Below are 5,668 nucleotides of genomic sequence, written 5' to 3'. Positions count from 1 at the left end.
GACTGTAAACGAGGTAAATTTTTGGAATAGTACATAATAAAGAAAGAAATCGGCATTCAAGTTTAAAAGTAATTTTTGAAATAAATTAAGTAGCTAGCCTGTTATTTACACTATACTACTGAAAAAAATTAAAAAGCTGATCTCGATTACTGTACGTAATTCAAGAACTTTTCTCAAATCCTCAGGACACTTGAAACACTTTTTGATATGCTTTTCCATTTTGTTGGAATGCGAGTTCGTTTTCTTAAAACAATATTTACAAGGTACTCCTTCCCCTTTTAAACTGAGAAAGTTCCAAAGCATCTTGCAACTGTTCAATAGCCTATTGTTTCTAACATTGTAAATACGCAAAGACGAGGTTATGTTACTTGTCACTCGACGACATAGAATAGTACGATTGTCAGACGGTCAGACCAATGTTTCCAGCTCCAGTTAACTAAATAAACCACAGAATTGCATGAATTACTTGACATTACCAGCCATTCACTCAAAATTTCTTCTACTACCTTTTTGCAATAATAGCAATAGCGCTAACATGTAATTAGAATAACTGGAGTTAGACTAAAAAGAGTCTATGCATAATGATTTTAGTTAGGGGTGTGTCACGTACCGATTCCGATTCCACAATTCCAAGAATCACGGATTCTTAGGAATCGACTAGTATCGAAATAGAACGATTCAAGCATCTTGGGGATCAATTCTTTGATATTAAACGTTTTTTTTATGTTAGTGTTCGCATTTTATCTTCACAATAGTGCATTCACACAAAAGTAGGTATAGAAAGAACAGAATAGAAAACTATAGCTTGTCTCAAACGTCGCAAAATCTGACAAGAAACTATTTTTGTTTTGAAACTTCCTGGCAGATTAAAACTGTGTGTCCGACCGAGACTCGAACTCGGGACCTTTGCCTTTCGCGGGCAAGTGCTCTACCAACTGAGCCACCGAAGCACGACTCACGTCCGGTACTCACAGCTTTACTTCTGCCAGTACCTCGTCTCCTACCTTCCAAACTTTACAGAAGCTCTCCTGCGAACCTTGCAGAACTAGCACTCCTGAAAGAAAGGATATTGCGGAGACATGGCATAGCCACAGCCTGGGGGATGTTTCCAGAATGAGATTTTCACTCTGCAGCGGAGTGTGCGCTGATATGAAACTTCCTGGCAGATTAAAACTGTGTGCCTGACCGAGACTCGAACTCGGGACCTTTGCCTTTCGCGGGCAAGTGCTCTACCAACTGAGCCACCGAAGCACGACTCACGTCCGGTACTCACAGCTTTACTTCTGCCAGTACCTCGTCTCCTACCTTCCAAACTTTACAGAAGCTCTCCTGCGAACCTTGCAGAACTAGCACTCCTGAAAGAAAGGATATTGCGGAGACATGGCATAGCCACAGCCTGGGGGATGTTTCCAGAATGAGATTTTCACTCTGCAGCGGAGTGTGCGCTGATATGAAACTTCCTGGCAGATTAAAACTGTGTGCCCGACCGAGACTCGAACTCGGGACCTTTGCCTTTCGCGGGCAAGTGCTCTACCAACTGAGCCACCGAAGCACGACTCACGTCCGGTACTCACAGCTTTACTTCTGCCAGTACCTCGTCTCCTACCTTCCAAACTTTACAGAAGCTCTCCTGCGAACCTTGCAGAACTAGCACTCCTGAAAGAAAGGATATTGCGGAGACATGGCATAGCCACAGCCTGGGGGATGTTTCCAGAATGAGATTTTCACTCTGCAGCGGAGTGTGCGCTGATATGAAACTTCCTGGCAGATTAAAACTGTGTGCCCGACCGAGACTCGAACTCGGGACCTTTGCCTTTCGCGGGCAAGTGCTCTACCAACTGAGCCACCGAAGCACGACTCACGTCCGGTACTCACAGCTTTACTTCTGCCAGTACCTCGTCTCCTACCTTCCAAACTTTACAGAAGCTCTCCTGCGAACCTTGCAGAACTAGCACTCCTGAAAGAAAGGATATTGCGGAGACATGGCATAGCCACAGCCTGGGGGATGTTTCCAGAATGAGATTTTCACTCTGCAGCGGAGTGTGCGCTGATATGAAACTTCCTGGCAGATTTGTTTTGTTTTTCGTGTTTTTTTCACTGACAATAGCTTAGCAATTAAGAATACTTTTATCACCAAGACACACATGCCAGCTGTTTAATACGTTCAGTAATAATTTGGCTATCAATAATCATTCTTCAATAATATTCAGGGATTTGACACGGATTATAAAGCGAGTTACAAAAACTGGCTCTGAGCACTATGGGACTTAACATCTATGGTCATCAGTCCCCTAGAACTTAGAACTACTTAAACCTAACTAACCTAAGGACATCACACAACACCCAGCCATCACGAGGCAGAGAAAATCCCTGACCCCGCCGGGAATCGAACCCGGGAACCCGGGCGTGGGAAGCAAGAACGCTACCACACGACCACGAGATGCGGGCAATGCGAGTTACACTAGAAAGCAATGACCCAAGGACGATGTTTTTTTTTATACCGGCTTATGACTACACAGCTGTTCAACGTGTGTGTGTGTGTGTGTGTGTGTGTGTGCGTGTGTGTGTGTGTGTGTATGAGTGCGAGGAAGAGAGACCGAGAGCTATGAGTGGTACTGGTAAGAAGATGTGAGGGGAGCGTTACAATTTACAGTGTATGTAAATTATCTAGCAGAAAGCGTAAGAAACTGTTTAAGACTGTTCGCAGATGATGCGGTTGTCTATAAGAAAGTAGCAGTTCGGAAAGACGCTATCGTTCTGGAGAGTCACGTACACAGCATTGATGAATGGTGCGGGCTCCGTCAGTTGACCCTGAAAGTAATAAATGTAACATATTGCGCTGCGAAGGGAAACAAATCCACTGTTGTGCAACTACACTGCAGATGACAAATTGCTGGAATCAATATCTACAGGGAAATATCTAGGAGTAACTATCCAGAGGGACCTCAGGTGGAATGACAACGTAAAAAAAAGTAATGGGAAAAGGAGATGAGAGACTGAGATTCATAGGAAGTTTCTTAAGGAAATGTAACTCATCTACGAAAGGAGTGGCTTACGAGACGCTAGTGTGACTGATTCTTGAGTATTGTTCATCAACCTGGGATCCTTAACAGGCAGGACTTACACGAGACATAGGGAAGATCCAACGAAGAACGGCGCATTTCATCCCGAGATCATTCAGTCGGCGCGAGAGTGTTACAGATAAACTCAACAAATTCCAGTGGTCGACGCTACAAGAGAGGTATTGTGCCTCACGAGCATGTTCAAGATCAGAAAATTCGAGAAATTTGAGCTAATACAGAGGCTTACCGAAAATCATTCTTCCCACGCCCCATTCGCAAGTGGAACGGGACACGGGATGGTCAGTCAGTGATACCGGAAGTACCCTCTGCCGCACACCGTCAGATAGCTTGCGGAGTATTGGTGTAGATGTAAACTGTCAGATACGTGATGGAGAACACTTGCCATTCACAGACCGACCTCGTGAATAATAACTACTTGTATGTTACTGCCTGACGTGCGCCGTCTAAAGTAATCATATTAATCGTTTAGCTTATCAGAAATACTATTTATTACCAGTAGATGACTTATGGCTTTGTGACATAGTGGGCAAGTGTCAGACCACAACTCGAGCGGTCCGATGTTCACTTCCAGACAGTCACTTATCGCTTCCTTCACCTCTGGCAATTACATTTTAATGTGAAAAATGCTAAGCTGCATCGTGCTTCGGGGTCAGTGTTATATTGTACGTCCCCATATAACTGGATGGATAAGTCAGTTCAAACGATGGAGGAAAAAGGGGTATACTACTTCCAATAGGTCCACATCCAATAAAGCACTGTAGTGCTGAATCCGACTTTTGGCTTGGGAATAGCTTTGACGTTGCAAGGGTTTGCTTGCTTTAATCATAATCGTAAGTTCAAATCATGCTAAATGTCATTATCTTTACAAAAAGAAAACTATTATCTTCTCAACAGTCTTGAAATCGTGAGCTACACCCCTAATTTTTAATGCCTATGTCTGCAGTCACTTTCAGAACTCAGATTAACCATCAAATTAAGTAATTTAATGCGATTGAATTTTGAATTGTTGGTGCATCCATGTATCACCACAATGAAATAAAAATAGTGAATCGTTGGAAGAGTATGAATGTGAACAGTGGCGTGTTTAAGTTTACAAAAGCAATGACAAGCTTTTATTCATCCTTTTATAAAAACAATTGAGCTGATAAATCTTACAAAAAAAAGACAAAGATAAAACAGAAAAGGGATGGTGTTTGATTGGCAAAGCATATATTAGAGTGGAAACTATACAAAGTCTCCCCTGAATTAATCCCTCTTACGACGCAATCTGACTTTGTTCATATGAATCCAGTGTAAGGCCTAATTGTGTTCAAATGGAAACAACTGCGACCAAGTACGCCACAGACTACTGTTCACCGAAGAACAGGGAGCTGTGAATATCATTTAACATCCCTACGCCAGTGCAGCAAGACTTTACCCTCTCACTTGATTCAGGCGGCAGCAGAAAACGGGACTCTGTGGACGAGGAGCGGCGCGCTGCAGCAGCTGAGATATTCTGATGCGTCCAAGAAAATGTGCAAACTACGCGGACTGGCGCTCTGATTATTAGAACAAGGGAGACTTCACTGTCAGAGCCCTGAAATCCCGGGAGATTTCAGTGTAGGGTTCACCATTCGCTGGTCTGGTCAACCAATTTGACTCACAGGCACGACGGCGCGTGGTGGAATTGTCAAACGTCAGATGGCTGTCTCAGGACGAATAAGTTCATTCTCCTGACACATGATATGTCCGAGACGATATGTAGTTCCACTGTCGGTACAGTTGGCAATTGCCAGTGGCTCTTTGTCCACCATAAGCTGCAGACTACAAGTCTCACCCACTAAAGAAAGATCTGAAGTTCTTCCACCAGGGAAGGACCAGAAGGTGAAGAAAGCAAAGAATCAAAATCACTTTCCACCAAGCCTCGGCATTAGAGCCGAATTAGCACCAAAAAAATGCTTCCACATTGTACAAAGCAATCGAACTATCCTCTAGTCGTTGAATACCCCCTCTTGACTGCTCTGTTGCCCTGGTAGCCAATCCAGACACAGCACCGGGGTTCCTCTCTTGACTGAAAAAAGAAGATTTTAGACTGGGGATTCGTAGTTCTCAAGGTAAGCATGGCCACGTCTCGGTAAAACAGTCTACCTAGATGGGACCACAGCCCCTCATTTATGAAGAGATCTAATCTTTCCAGGCCGACCATTACCAAACTCTGAAAGAAGGCTGTTAAGCTTCCCAGACAGTTGAGCTCATGAAATATATGTTTTTGATGCTCGCTAAAAGAACCTGGTCACTTCCCGGCGTCTGAGGAGTTTCAGTCTTGCCTCCACTAAACATGTGCACCATGTGCTTGTAGTTTTATGACCATTCCATCATTAGCACTAAAGCTCAGACTACAGCAGTCTCTTAAAGGGATTCCCCCACTCACTTTCTGCAAACGGCCGGCTTCGGGATGGTCTGTCACCTGGTCCAAATAAAATGTTTTGTGAGCCGGCGTCCTCCTGCTCTGACCCTAAGTGGGAAGAGTGTAGTACCATGGCCCGATGTCCCTCTGCAGGTGCGATTCACAGAGCGCTGCTTCCCTGAAGAATTACTCGAAATGC

General features: G+C 44.1%; 1 non-coding gene across 1 annotated transcript; it reads right to left on the bottom strand.

Moving 5' to 3' along the window:
- Positions 1-875: 875 nt before the first annotated feature.
- Positions 876-950, bottom strand: Trnas-cga. The gene has a single exon. It is a non-coding gene; the product is annotated as a tRNA-Ser (tRNA).
- Between the last annotated feature and the right edge of the window lie 4,718 nt (positions 951-5,668).

This window comes from Schistocerca americana, chromosome 2 (assembly GCF_021461395.2).
Source record: "Schistocerca americana isolate TAMUIC-IGC-003095 chromosome 2, iqSchAmer2.1, whole genome shotgun sequence".
NCBI lineage: Eukaryota > Metazoa > Arthropoda > Insecta > Orthoptera > Acrididae > Schistocerca > Schistocerca americana.
Note: the sequence above shows the minus strand (reverse complement) of the source record. Positions and strands in the feature narration are given on the sequence as shown.